The 15,281-nt window shown below is 46.7% G+C and overlaps 1 protein-coding gene across 2 annotated transcripts in view; it reads right to left on the minus strand.

Moving 5' to 3' along the window:
* POR (cytochrome p450 oxidoreductase) overlaps positions 1 to 13,349 on the minus strand; it is a 60,837-nt gene extending 47,488 nt beyond the window's left edge. The window contains exon 1 of one of the 2 annotated variants that reach the window (XM_066575127.1): positions 13,204 to 13,349. The gene's annotated coding sequence lies outside the window, so the exon portion shown is untranslated. Of the gene's footprint in view, positions 1 to 12,311; positions 12,330 to 13,203 lie in introns of those variants that run through there. The other variant, XM_066575125.1, reaches the window with a different exon arrangement.
* Positions 13,350 to 15,281: the final 1,932 nt, after the last annotated feature.

A 15,281-nucleotide genomic window follows, 5' to 3' on the forward strand; every position in this document is an offset into this window, starting at 1 on the left:
CTTACTTACCTTGCGAAGATGGCAGCCGGGATCTTCACCCACGGTGGACCGCAGGTCTTCTCCCATGGTGCACCGTGGGCTCTGTGCGTTCCATTGCCGATTCCAGCCTCCTGATTGGCTGGAATCGGCACACGTGATGGGGCGGAGCTACGAGGAGCAGCTCTCCGGCACGAGCGGCCCCATTCAGAAGGGAGAAGACCGGACTGCGCAAGCGCGTCTAATCGGGAGATTAGACGCTGAAATTAGACGGCACCATGGAGACGGGGACGCTAGCAACGGAACAGGTAAGTGAATAACTTCTGTATGGCTCATAATTAATGCACGATGTACATTACAAAGTGCATTAATATGGCCATACAGAAGTGCTGAACCCCACTTGCTTTCGCGGGACAACCCCTTTAAGTTCCTCTATAGTCATTTTTCTGCAGCGTCATTCCAGAAGTAATCTGTGCATGAAATCTTTCTTCACTACATTGTGTACAGGACATTTCACGGAGACCTTAATTGAACCGTTGCATAACAGCAATCTGGCAGAGCAGGAGATCTCATTGCCACATTGTGCAATCTCCAGTTCTGATTAATTGCATCTAATCCATGGGCAATGCTAAAATACGTACAAATATACAGATAGACGGCCTTTTTTTCCCCGATTACTGCATTTATGAAATGCAATTAAGCTTTTAATTGTGAACTGTGACAAATAACTAGACCTATAATTTACATCTAAGGGCTTGTTCACATCAGCATCTGAACTCCCATCAGAGAGTTTTTGTTTTTAAATTCGTACTGCATACTGTGCCATTTCATCCTGTAAAATGCCGGAGGACCAGCCAGAAACTGAACAGACGCCTATTACAGTCAATGGAGTCCATTGAGTCATCATAAGAGATCCATATGGCCAGAGTGACATTTTAGAGGTCCCCAAAAACAGCAGGAAACAAACCCCCAAGCATTGATGTGACTGAGCCCTAAAAGGGTTTTACAAGTTATTGAAAAGTTTGGGAGAGGGAAGGAAGTTGTTTTGTCTTGTTAGCCAACACAAACTAAGTCATACTCACTGCTCCCATCCTCACTACTGGGCTTTGTTTATTTGACAGACAGTGACATTCCATATAGGCATATATGACTGCTGAAATCAATCAGTATCCTTAGCAGGCTATATGCCACCACTGTGGTAAACCACCAATGGCGGTGAGCACAGGAGCAGCGCGGGGGATATTATATATATATATATATATATATATATATATACACATACGCGCCTTAACCATTCCCTGTCCTCTTCCTAATGTTTCAATAGCTCAGAAAACCCTTATAAAGAACTGTAGGCGTATTAGTATGCTTCCTATAACTCACGTAAGCTTAGTGGATTCCATTCAAGAATTTGATTGGGCCAACCCACAGAGTCCGTTTGGTTTCTCCTCAATCATTCCGGTGTAGATATGCTTGTGTGCTTTGGACGATTGCCTTCCTACATAAGCCAAACTACACTTTAGCTTACAGACAACAAGACCGTTTTCCAATGTAGCAGAGAATTGATAGGTTTCTAAAAAATGGTTATCTGCTCAGAAATACTGCAGGATATTATGACAAGAAGTTGTGACGGACAACGATGTTCAGACAGAATTATGTAAGCTGATATAATAACTCATTTATGAACTATGTGCCCTCACAACTTGGAAAAGTATCCAAGTTTTTAATTAAAACTTTCAGGTGGAGGCAATGAACATAAAGTTATAAAGACTCAGTTTAATGTTACCTGATGTCAAGCACACGCATTCAGACGTACTCACTCTGAAATATATAGAATACGTGTCTCACCAACAAATATGGCAGAACCAGCTTTTATTTCTAAATAGATGGATTTAGGACTCGTATTTTCTGAAGATCAGAAGGTTATATCAGAGTGACGCAAATCAGCCATTGCTAGTAATAAACAGGTGATGTGTTATACTGCGTACCTTCCAGAATGCATACCTCATGTCCTATCCATCCATAAGTTGGCGATGTGGGTACGCTACTACACTATGGGACTGATCAAATTTTTCCCAACAAAAGGACAGAGGTATGGCGTATATCTTCTAAATTCACTGATTTTCCCTTATCAGAAGTCTCCTGCCTTTTCCCTACTCCACCTCTGTGATATACCCCTATTTCTCGTACAGTCAGACACTCTGTATATCTGAAGAGTCCAACAGCAGCGGCAGTTTAAAAACAAAAGTTTTCTCCTTCCCATTTGTACTCTTGTTTTTCTTAGTTGAGATAATAGTTAAATAGTACATACTATTAAAATACAGTGCAAAATGTACTTTAATGTATATACACAGATAAATGAGGTTGTTTCTGCAATATATGCATGGATTTCTGCATACCCCATTTAGAAGAAAGTCACTGCAGAAAGTCTGCTGTATAGGACTATACCCTTAGGCCTCATGTCCACGGGGAAAATCAGATCCGCTGCAGATTCTACATGTAGAATCTGCAGCGGGTCCCTCCTGCCCCGCGGACATGAGCGCCGAAAATAAGAATTTAAAAGTATTTACCATCCGGCGCGGGCGGAGAAGATCAGCTGTTCCTCACGGCCGGATCTTCATTTTCGGCCGGCGGATGAATTCCTGACGCCGGCGGCACGCCGGGCACATCCGCCGAGCCGAAGCAAGGAAGATGCGGCCGTGAGGAACAGCTGATCTTCCCCGCCCGCGCCGGATGGTAAATACTTTAAATTCCTATTTTAGGTCTCCCGCGGATCCGGACGGCTTCCATAGGCTTCAATAGAAGCCCGCGGGAGCCGTCCCCGCGGGAGACCCGCACGAAAATGGAGCATGGTCCGGATTTTTCCATGCTCCATTTTTTTTAAAATCCCTTTTATTGACGATCCGCGGGTATTTATCTACCCGCGGGTGGTCAATGCATCCCTATGGGATGCGGATCCGCGGGCAGGAGAAGAGTTAAAATCTGCTGCGGATTTTAATTCTTCTTTTGCCCGTGGACATGAGGCCTAACAGATGCTGCTGTTGCTGGGCAATTGAGACAAATTGTGCGTATCGGAAACCGATGGGAGTATATATTCCCTACCATCATTTAGTAAATGTACAATTTATTTATGGTATTTTTACTCTTTACATAAAGGATATGGATTGATTGTTTATTTTCTTCCTCACCTTTCACTTTATAATGAAATATATGTGGGAGAATATTTGTTACTCTTCCGTGGCTGCATAACATGAGCACTGGGTGTGACATACCATTATTTATTAATATCTGCGCTGTGACCATTTAGAGCCTTAGAGTTCATATCCCATTGAGATATGCAATAAACGCTATATTTTTTTTACATCGAATGGGTTGCGAGCGCTATGCACGTCAAAATCCCTAGTATCGTGGTACCTTTAATTTTGTCCTCAGCACTTTGAGGATAGCGACGGACAGTGCATTTTCGAGGGAACCATGTAACATCGCGGTACTCCAGGTCCGGGACTAGCAATAGTCCGCTCATGCGCGGGATCTGCAGCACATCGCGGCATCACAGAGGTATACTCTGAATTCAGTAACTACATGCTGATTGGAGCAGGAGGGACAGACCCCCAGTAGGCTATTGGAAGGTGGGGGAGACACAGGTACTTAAGCCTGTACCTATCCTTTGACTGTACCTATCCTTTGACTTATCTTATGCGGGAGATCCGCTGCGGATCTTAAATCATATTTTGCCCGTGGACATGAGCCCTTAGGGCTCCTGTCCACAGGCAAATTTTCATTGTGTTCCCCGCGGCGATAATCCGGCCGTGGGGAACACAGTGAATGCTTTCCATAGATTTCATAGCAATCCCCCGCATGCTACAAATTGCCGCGATTCTCTGAGGTGAGCCTGTCAGATCGGATCTCTGCAGAGATCCGTCAGCTGGCTCCTTCTCCCCTGTGGCAGCTCCGCTGCGGAATATCGCAACGCCCATGGACAGGCAGCCTTAGGCTGTCTGCAGACGGGCAGAAATTCCGCCCTTGGAAGCTGCCATAGGATTGAATTAGCAAACGCAATCCTAGGCAGACGGCCGCGGTTTGTCTGCGTGAAATCTCGCACGGCAAACAAACTGCAGCATGTTCTATTTCTGTGCGGGGCTCAAGAAACGTCACTGCCCAACCGCCGGCTCTGGTCTGCGCATGCGCCAGCTGCCCGGCAAGCTGGCACATCAAATAGCCAGAGCCCCGGGGGCGGGCAAGTACGCGCCGCTCTATGCAGGCGCTCAGGTCGGGTCCCGCGGAGAGATCCTCGCAGCCGGATCAGACCTGCCCGTCTGCAGGCGGCCTTAGAAAGGAGTGGGGTTTTTTTTAGAACAGAATTTCATAGTCAACATTGAAACTTTGCCCTCTAGAAATAAAAAACCTGGTCAAATGGTGACCAAAGGTAACAAAATAGACAGCATGTTATTTTCATGTGTATTGTGCACAAACATAGCACATGCACTTTTGCGCATGTGTTAAATTAGTTCAACAGCCATCGCGCAAAATCGCATACAACTGTTGGCCTAAGGTAGTGACAGGCTTGCTGATTGCACCAATATGTCCGTCTAATATACCTGTGAAGTAGTTTGGCAGAAACATACATTTTATAAGTAGCAATACATATATAGAGGGCTACAAGAAGTAGTCATGCGCTGCAGTTAGGATTGCCCACCCTACCCCCTAATCCCCAATTGAAATCAATCTCTCTATGCACAGTTCTAGGCAGACCTCTGTCTATAAGTGGCTGGAGGGTCAGGTTGATAAACCTATCTGCATACTGAGGACTAATTTCTGTGGTCCTCTGTGTGTGTTACCACTGAAACTGCTTCATGGATACGGCGGCAGACATATGCTCCTGTGAATAAGCCCATAGCCTCATGTGGCGCAGTTTGTTATCAAAACAACTCTGCCCCTATATGTTTGAACGACGTACCACTACACACCAGGTCGTCTACTCACTCCATCTCCATAGCATCTACAGTGTGGGTCACAGAAAGACAATTCTTGTTCAGCCACTGCATACATTTACACAGGACAATTATTTATTTTTCTGTGGGAGCGCAAGAACCTAAAACGATAATCACCCCGTGTAAAAGGGCCATTATACTACCCTCAAAGAGAGCAGCATAAAGGGGATGACAGATTCACTTTAAAGATTAGATTACTTCAAAAAGGTTTGTTAATCCAGGGATTATTCTGTCAGGACTTGTAGTCTGGAAGGAATTTTTTTCCCTAAAAATTAGAAAGTTTGCTTTTACCTCACTGGAGGTTTTTTTTTTCCCTTCTTCTGGATCAACGTTGCAGAATACTAGGATGAACTAAACAGACATGTCTTTTTTAACCTTAACATACTATGCAAGTCAATGGTTCCGTTTATGGCTCCATTTGAATACCATTGTGGTCATTCAGACAGAACCCTGGGCAGGAATGGCCGATCACACGCACAAGCGCAGTGTGAACCCAGTTTATACATCTCTGGATCGCTCGACAAACACCCTGGCATTGGCTGTACTTTTATTGTGCTGAGTACAAAGGGTTAGTGAGGCAAGGGTGAGGTCAGGCAAGATAACAGGTTGTGCGTTCCAGGTCTCCACTTCAACAGAATGTCAGCAAACCAGTCATAAGGTCACGTTGGCAAGAGATTAAGAGATCTCCTCCTCCCACAAATCAGTGGACCCACCAACATTATACATTACTAGGTGGTCATTCCAGCAGTCTGGGCACACATGACAATAGTTTTACGACCTGTACAATTAATAATGGGAAGACCATAAAGTGATTTTTACCACCAAAGACCAATTTATCACCTAACCATTGTTAATACATGTTTGATCACTGGGTGGGGGGGGGGGGTGTAAAAGAAAAAATAAGGACATTATTCACTGAAAAGGAAGCCAGTAATGCAACGCCTGATAGGCTGCAGGCCAGGCTGCAGCATCATAGACCCCAGTAGAGTGCAGTGGCCATACAATAATTTGGAGGCGCTACTTGTTCAATGCAGACTAATAATGCAAGCCACTCACATGTGAATGGATACAAAAGACACCGACCACCGATAGGTGAACCACACTGGCTTTGCCAGTAGGGGTCATACTCGTGTATAGTGTGGCGCACCTATCTGTGATTGACGTCTTTGGCATCTGTTTACATGTGCAGACTATGTTTGCAGTCATTCCTCACCAATCTGGGCTGGGTTGAGTGAGTGGCTTGCATTATTAATCTGCATTGAACAAGTAGCTCCTCCATATTATAGTATGGGTCTCTGCATTCTACTAGGGTCTACAGCGATTGTGCCTGGCCTGTACTGCGGTATGGGACATGCTGGAGGGGCCCCCCGACAACAGAGCTGCCAGTAATCTACAGTAAGAATACCCTGCCGGATGTCTTCCCACATTGGAGCTGTACAGCTTTCAATCAGAATGTCTGAAGACGTCAGACAGTGGATTGGAAAGGGTTGATACCAATTAGGTGTTGCTTTTTTATTCATTAAAGGGGTTGTCCAGCGCCGAAACGTTTTTTTTTTTTGCATAGGCCCCCCGTTCAGCGCAGGACAAACTCAAGGGATGTGTTGAAATTAAAAAGAAAATTTTTTTACTTACCCGAATCCCCTCTGCAACTTCTTCCTTCTTTTCCTCCAAGATGGCCGCCGAGATCTTCTCCCATGGTGCACCGTGGGCTCTGTGCGGTCCATTGCTGATTCCAGCCTCCTGATTGGCTGGAATCGGCACACGTGACAGGGCAGAGCTACGCGATGCCGCGTAGAAGGGGGCGGAGCCAGAACGCTGCTCGTGCCCGCACCGACCAGAAGGGAGAAGACCCTTCTGCAGAAGCGTGTCTAATCGGGCGATTAGACGCTGAAATTAGACGGCACCATGGAGACGGGGACGCCAGCGCAGGGAAGGTGAGTATATAACATCTGTATGGCACATATTTCATGCACGATGTTTATTACAAAGTGCATGTATATGGCCATACAGAAGTGTTTAACTTAACTTGTCATCGCGGGACAACCCCTTTAAAAGGTTTTTGTTTTTTGGGTTTTTTTGCAGGAGGAAGGGGGGGGGGGGGTTAAGCCATTTATTAAACTGGGTTTTTTTCTCCTTCTTTAAAAGGAAAACAAATTTTTTGACACTTTTTTTGTCCCTGAAGAAGACTTGAAAATTTGCTTGTTCAATCACTAGAATGGTACACTGCTTTACTTATGTAGTGCGTTCTACTAAGCTTATGTGAACAGCCCATTAGACCCAGCAGGAAGTGTGGCCTAACACTGAGTTACATGGCAGACATGGAGGCCTTTGTCAGGCTTCCAGCTGCCATCGGAACGCAATATTACTTATTATAGCAAAAGCTATCAGTGTCTGGCAACAAGCCGCATACATTTATCTAACAAAAAACTTAGGGCCCATTCACACAAGCATATTTCCCATCCATATTAGTTGCAGATTTGGGTCAGGAATGCTAGATTTTCTCCTTAAACAGAGCAGCTAGAAGGTGAGCAAGTGAGGAGACTTATAAGGTCATTTATGCTCCTGTGGGTAATATGCAAATAAGGGAGATGGAACAATACCTCTGCAGCATTCCTGCAAGTCAATGTTAGACTCTTTATACAAGCCGTATAACAATGACGGGGAATGGAAAGCCAAGCCAGAATCCATACACAGACAGCCTTTTCAGGGCATTTGCCCATCAGGATGCAGTAGGTTTATGGCTTGGCAAGCGAGAGGCCTGTGATGTGAGTCAAGAACGCCATATTTTCTCCTTAAAGAGAGAGCCCCTAGAAAGTGCGTGAGGAGACTTATAAGGCCACTCATGTTCCTCTGGATAATATGCAAATAAGGGCTCCCACCCACTGGCGATATTTTCTTTCTTGCGCTGCGAGCGCACGAGAAAAATCTCGCATCGCAGCGCAAGAAAGAGGCCGGTATAGTGGTTTCAATGGGGCCAGCGACAGCAGCGCTAATCCCATTGAAAGCATAGGGAGAATGCCGGGGACTTCTGCCACAGCTGCCGCAGCTGTGGCAGAAGTCCGCGGCATTCTATTCTATTGCTTACAATGGGATGGGCACTGCTGCCGATCCCATTGAAATCAATGGTTTCAACCAAGCCCCGCAGAATGATTATCGGGGAAGGACACATAGCTCTTAGCTATTCAATTATGAATAGCTAAGATATAGCTATTCATGAATGAATAGCTAAGGGCTATGTGGCATTGGCTGAGCGCTCAGCCAATAACTTAGCAGTAGCTGCTATTGGCTGAGCCCTCAGCCAATCTGCACAGCCCTTTCAGGAGTCAGCGATTTTTAAATCCCCTACTACTAAAACAGCTTCATAGCAGTGTCGGGGAGCCAGCAGAAGGACGCGGCTGAGCGCAGGAAAGGCGAGTAATAATTTAATTATTTTTTCCCCACTTATTGAGGATTATCGGGGAAGGGCTTATATTTCAAGCCCTTCCCCGATAATCATTCCGCGGGGCATGGCAGAAAGCAGTGCTTTCAATGGGATCGGCAGCAGTGCCGATCCTATTGAAAGCAATGGAATAGAATGCCGGGGACTTCTGCCACAGCTGTGACAGCTGTCACAGCTGTGGCAGAAGTCCCCGGCATTCTCCATCTCTTTTCAATGGGGCATAGCGCTGCTGGCGATATGTCGGCGTGATGCCGATATCCCGGCGTCATGCTGATTTTTTTGCTCGCACTGCAATGCGAGACTTTAACTTTAGAATTGCATTGCAGTGGAGAAAATATTGCCAGTGGGTGGGAGCCCTAAGGGAGTTAAAACAATACAGTATAAAGTGTCTAACATTGACCATCATGAATGGTGCCTTCCCATAGGTGGCGCTGCAGAGGTATTGTTCCATCTTCCTTATTTGCAGATTTCACTTATTGCCCTGCAGTGACAAATAAACAATGAAAAATGCTTTTCCTTGACAGTTTGAGCATGTGGTGGATGTGAAAATTAGCAGTATGGCTAAATATCACTGCAGATTTCTTCTGATGGAAGTGGGATTGCTAATCACCATACACTTACACTGTACTGCGGAATTTTGACATACATTCACAGCCAAAATTCCACTATAACTTGGCTGTGTCTGAGCTAACCCCAGGAGAATATTTATCCTCTACAAGTAAACTATGAATGTTCCCATTAGGTGACAGCATGCAGAGATCTTGACCTCTAGGTGTTTGTATTAATTAATTAATACAAACACCGTACAACTTTACATCACCTAATGCAGTTTTATTTGGTAAACCTGTAATACCCCTTTAAGAATGACCACTCTTCTGCGAGTTCTCAATTCTGGCATGGGTTTAATGGTAACTAACGTTTTGAACAACTTGTCCCTAAGGCCGCCTGCACACGGGCATATTTGCATTGCGGACTCCGGAGCAGGCGTCTGCCTCTGGGTTCCGCAGCAAATACCACCCATAGCATGCTATGGAAAAGCACTTTTTTTTTTGCTTACTAGCAAAAGTCTATTGCGATTTTCTGCTCACGGAGGAAGAAAAAAAAACAAAAAAAACCAAACAATCGGAGCATGTGCTATTTTAGTGCGGTGTCCACACAGACGGCTTCCATTGAAGTAAAATTGTGGACAGGTCACAGATTCTGTGGCATAGCTAGGCAACGGTGTAGGTAAATCTGTACTGTGCATGCCCGACAGTGAACTGTCCGGACCATATGCAGCACAGATAAAGAAGGCAGGTACGCGGGGTCACTGGCCGAATTCAGCTGCGGGATCCCACATCCAGAATCCAACCTGGTCGTGTGTAGCCGGCCCATGTGATAGTGTGATAAAAAGCAAAAGTATAGTCATTTACCTGAAATTACATTTTTTGTGCTGGCCACTAGAGGTCTCCCTTTCTTCTAGTTTGCTGTCCACTGCCTGTTGTCAAGTGATGCTTGTCTCTAAATACAGAGCAGTGTGAAGGAGGATACGCCATAAATGTCTGATCAGTTTCCAGTGGTGTGACCCACATTTTGCTCCACAATCCCATCCCATCTCTGTGGCCACCATTGGCCAGGATTACAGAAACAGCTGAACTAGCTCTTGTACGTTATCCAGAACACCCATAGGAGTGGATGGGAGTAGTAAACCTTGGAGAACAGTCCGTTTCGGTAATACCAGCCATCAGTGGCCACAACATTAAGGTGGCTATTCCCACCTTAGACATGATGGGCAGATATGAAAAAACCCTTTAAACTGGCGGGGCACATCAGATAAGGGTTGAGGATACATGGGAGCCTGTTGACAGAGCGAGACAGCAAATATCATAGGAAACCATTATTGTACAAGTTGGATTCCAAAATGCTTAATCCCTTGTCTGTTAGGTGAGAAGCGTTGACAAGGTGTCTGGGAGACGCTTATTCCCCACTCCCCATTGAGATAAATGCTTGACCAAAAGCCAGCAGCTGAGAGCTCTCAGGCAACGGCGCACGCACGCACACCTTATATGCCTGTGAAGTAGATTGTCAGAAACACATAGTAGCAGTACATATATAGAGGGCTACAAGAAGTAGTCCTCAGTCATGAGCTACAGCTGAAGGTGCTCTCACTATATCTCTATTTGGCTTTAGTGCATCTGCTATGATTATAAGGTAACATGACGAGAGGTGATCGTATTGATCCTCACTGTTAGAGAGAAGACTAATTAGGTTATAAGAAGAGGATGGGGTATTCTTATATTTCCCAATTAAGACATGCCTGCTCTCTGACCTGCAGACAGTGTACCTTGCATGGGGCCTGTGGGTTTCGTTCACCACTAGGGCTATGGTATCTAGCAGCGGTCATGTCATCTGTCATCACTGCTAAGGCTGCATGCACACCGGCAGGTTGGATTCCGCATTCAGAATCCAGCCCTGGCAGCTGCGCTGGCCCCATGTACCCACTTTCGGTTAGCTTCATCTGTACTGCAGATGGTCTGCACAGCTCGCCGGACATGCGCAACACAGAGTTATTTATTTTTTTTTTTTTTTTAATTCCCGCGGAATTCGTGGCTGTCCGCAATGTCAGTTGTGGACAGGATGTGTGTCGGATGGCTTCCATAGAAAAATGGAGCACGCTGAGATTTTTCCTCCGCGAGTGAAAACTGCATGAAAAACAAAAAGGTCACTTTTTCCACAGCATGCTATGGAAGGCATTTGCTGCGCAACCTGGAGGCAGACGCCCACTCTAAGCAAGATTCATCACCCCCCCCCCCCCCCCCATCAAGTTAAAAAGACTGACCTCAAAGTCTTACTAGTTGCTTAGCAAACAATGGGAGTAATGTAAGAAAGTGCTAACACCGCCCCCCCCCCCCTCCCCCCTCCCCCTCCAATGCCACCATCCCACAGGACATACTGCCCCATCAGAGGGGTAAACTGGCACAGGACGAGGCGTTACCAAGACAGGAACGGGCCAACTTCCCCCCAGGCGATACCTTCCGTATGGTTTGTATACGCCCGAACGGTGTGCGCCAGCAGATGTCTGTGTACAGATGACACGTCTGTTGGTAGCCCCCGGGGACGAGGCGCACTGGATCCTGCCCGCTAAACATATTTACCCACAAGGAAGGGATTTACAACATGGGGACCGCAATTATGGGCGCTATGTGAAGCTGCCTGATGGTATTGTGCTCAGCAAGACCCCGGTCACACCTGGGTTTGGGCTCCGTTAGGGATTTCTGTATCACTGCTCCGTTTTTGTAGCGGAGAAGCTTAAAGGGGTTGTCTCGCGCCGAAACGGGGTTTTTTTTGTTTTTTTTTAACCCCCCCCCCCGTTCGGCGCGAGACAACCCCGATGCAGGGGTTAAAAAAAACAAACCGGGTAGTACTTACCCGAATCCCGGCGGTCCGGCGTCTTCATACTCACCTGCTGAAGATGGCCGCCGGGATCCTCTCTCTGTGGACCGCAGGGCTTCTGTGAGGTCCATTGCCGATTCCAGCCTCCTGATTGGCTGGAATCGGCACGTGACAGGGCGGAGCTACACGGAGCCGGCATTCTGCACGAGCGGCCCCATTGAAGACAGCAGAAGACCCGGACTGCGCAAGCGCGTCTAATTTGGCCATTAGACGGCGAAAATTAGACGGCAACCATGGAGACGAGGACGCCAGCAACGGAGCAGGTAAGTGAATAACTTCTGATAACTTCTGTATGGCTCATATTTAATGCACGATGTACATTACAAAGTGCATTAATATGGCCATACAGAAGTGTATAGACCCACTTGCTGCCGCGGGACAACCCCTTTAAGTTAAACTGAATTTAAACGGATCCATTTGTTTTTTTTCCTCTTTACCAATGATGGAAGAAAAAAAATAAAAAGTTTCTGTTTAACCTGACTTTTATACAGGACCAAAACGCGCAGTCTTCTGTGTTATTGGCCCTGTAAACAAAAAAAAAAAACAAAAAAAAACAGAAGTTAAATAGAAACTTTTTCTAGCATTGATTGCAATGGGGAAAAAAAAAAAAAACAAAAAAAAAAAAACACGGATCTGTATACGTTCAGTTTCTCTGTTTCAAAAACGGAGCAATAATACGGAAATCCCTAACAGCGCCCAAACGCAAGTGTGAACAGGGATGTGAGAGAAACAATCTTGTAGAAACGGTCCCTGGACAACGCAGCACGAGGGACAGAGACTACTTCTGTCTCTTCAGCGGTGCGACTTGCCTCATTAGCATCACTCATCTGTAAGCAGCCCATCAACAGGACTGCTTTCTCACCTACAGCACAGATAACGGTTTCTTCCTATGGCCGAACACGCTACCAAACTTTCCTGTGTGGCAGTCGGTGACAATTCCCCTGGTCAGCTACACTACAAAGTGCCCTTATAGCGCCCCCTCCCCTCTTAGGCCACTAAACATTACTACCTGATGTCACCATTAGGATTAGACACTGAAATATCATAATAGAATCCCGGCGCCCCATCTCTGCGCCCCCTCTAGGCACATGCCTGGCTGCCCACCTAGGATATACATTGTACAGGACAGCACAGAAGCCCGATTACATAACAGTCTCTATTCCTCCGCACTTCCTGGGGCATCCAAAGAGCTGCGCCCATTTATCAGTCACCCGGCTCATCACCTGCAGGGAATCCCTGAAGAAGCCGGTGCTAGGACCCTGCAGGGACACGTGATAGGGATCCATGAGGCCGCGTCTCCATGACAACAAGCCGCGAACCTCGCACCACCCTGGCTTTTCCGTACAGCACTGCCCCACTAGGACTTACCGGCCCCGGCACTCTGCGCAGCACCACCAGGTAGTCGAGAACAACGAACTATGCTCAGCCCGGCTTGACACTCCAAGAACGTCAGCTGACTCCAGGCCGCTGCCAAATATATACCAACTAGGAGTGCGGGGGCGTCCAGGGATAGCTTAATATAACATTGAAGGCTTCATATCACTTACATGTGAGAAACTGAAGTGAAGGAACGGACTTTAAAATCGCAAACTCTTTATGAGCAAAACAATAACTAAGGAAACTCCTACTTTGGGAGAAAGTAAATACGCGCGAAATGTTACTCCCCCTGGTTTAGAAGCCGTGCGTGTTGGTACAGTCCTAAGACCGGCCCCTTCCGTGCTCAGAGCCTATGGGTGTGCATATATGCGATGGGTGTGGGTGAGTATGGGGGCGGTGCTTGTGTGTGACGTCATGGCAGGAGAAGTCGGGCAGAGTTGAAGACTAGAAAGAGGGTTGCTGCAATACTTTGCAATGCCAGGAGGAAAGGACGGGTCAGGTGTTCTAGAATGATTGGAGAGCATTCCGGTTTGGGCACAAGTGCCCTTATGGCAAGGGTCAGGGGAACACGCTGCCATGATTTTTAAAGCAATCTGCTCGAATAGACTTGACAGCACAGGGCTGGTATTAGACATAGTGTGGCCCTAGGCGGTTTTAAAAGTGGAGCCCCCACTTCTTATATATTGTACCAACACAGTTACATTACCTCAACTCATTAAATCAAAACAGAACTTAGCTTACTGTATAAAACCAAGCTTCCTATATAGACAGGGCACCAGAACCGAGCTTCCTATATAGACAGGGCACCAGAACCGAGCTTCTTATATAGACAGGGCACCAGAACCGAGCTTCTTATATGGACAAGGTACCAGAACCGAGCTTCTTATATGGACAAGGTACCAGAACCGAGCTTCTTATATGGACAAGGTACCAGAACCGAGCTTCCTATGTAGACAAGGTACCAGAACCGAGCTTCCTATGTAGACAAGGTACCAGAACCGAGCTTCCTATGTAGACAAGGTACCAGAACCGAGCTTCCTATGTAGACAAGGTACCAGAACCGAGCTTCCTATGTAGACAAGGTACCAGAACCGAGCTTCCTATGTAGACAAGGTACCAGAACCGAGCTTCCTATGTAGACAAGGTACCAGAACCGAGCTTCCTATATAGACAAGGTACCAGAACCGAGATTCCTATATAGACAGGGCACCAGAACAGAGCTTCCTATATAGACAAGGTACAAGAACTGAGCTTCCCATATAGACAAGGTAATTCTTGGAACTTAGCCCCTCCCCTGTCCCGCCTCCTTTCTTTGCAAATAGTGCAGAGGGGGTGGAGAGGAGGCAGAGAGGGGGCGGGAGCTCAGTTCCTGCTCCTGGCTCTTCCATCCTCCCCCCCCCCCCCCTGCAGTTGAGGACACCGTATATCGGCTCGGCGTGAAAACCAAGCCGATATACGGTCATCTGAATCCACCCTTAGGGTGCCTTCACACTTGCGATAAGATTTTTGTACAATGCGAGAGTGAGTGTAAATGCCGATTTATGAAACCAATGGTTTCATTCCCACTTGCAATGTTTTCACTCATGCGATGTGGAGTGGAAAAAAAAAATTGCAGCATGTCCTAGCTTTCTGCATTTTGTGATTTAAAAAAAAAATTCCCCTATGGAGGCTCCTTTTTATTGCAATGCAACACCCGAACTTGCGATTTTCATGCAATGCGTTTTTAATAGAGATGAGCGAGCGTACTCGGCCATGCCCCTTTTTCGCACGAGCTCTGCGATTTTCGAGTACTTCCGTACTCGGGCGAAAAGATTTGGGGGGCGCCGTGGGTGAGTGGGGTTTGCAGCGGGGAGTGGGGGGGAGAGGGAGAGAGAGGGCTCCCCCTTGTTCCCCGCTGCTACCCCCCGCTCCACCACGCCTCCCCCCGGCGCCCCCCGAATCTTTTCACCCGAGTACGGAAGTACTCGAAAATCGTGGTGCTCGATCGAGTAATTACTTGAAACGAGTATGTTCGCTCATCTCTAGTTTTTAACTTTAGAAACTCCTATTGACTTCTGTGTGATTAAATC

The sequence above is a fragment of the Eleutherodactylus coqui genome, chromosome 1, assembly GCF_035609145.1.
Source record: "Eleutherodactylus coqui strain aEleCoq1 chromosome 1, aEleCoq1.hap1, whole genome shotgun sequence".
Classification (NCBI taxonomy): Eukaryota; Metazoa; Chordata; class Amphibia; order Anura; family Eleutherodactylidae; genus Eleutherodactylus; species Eleutherodactylus coqui.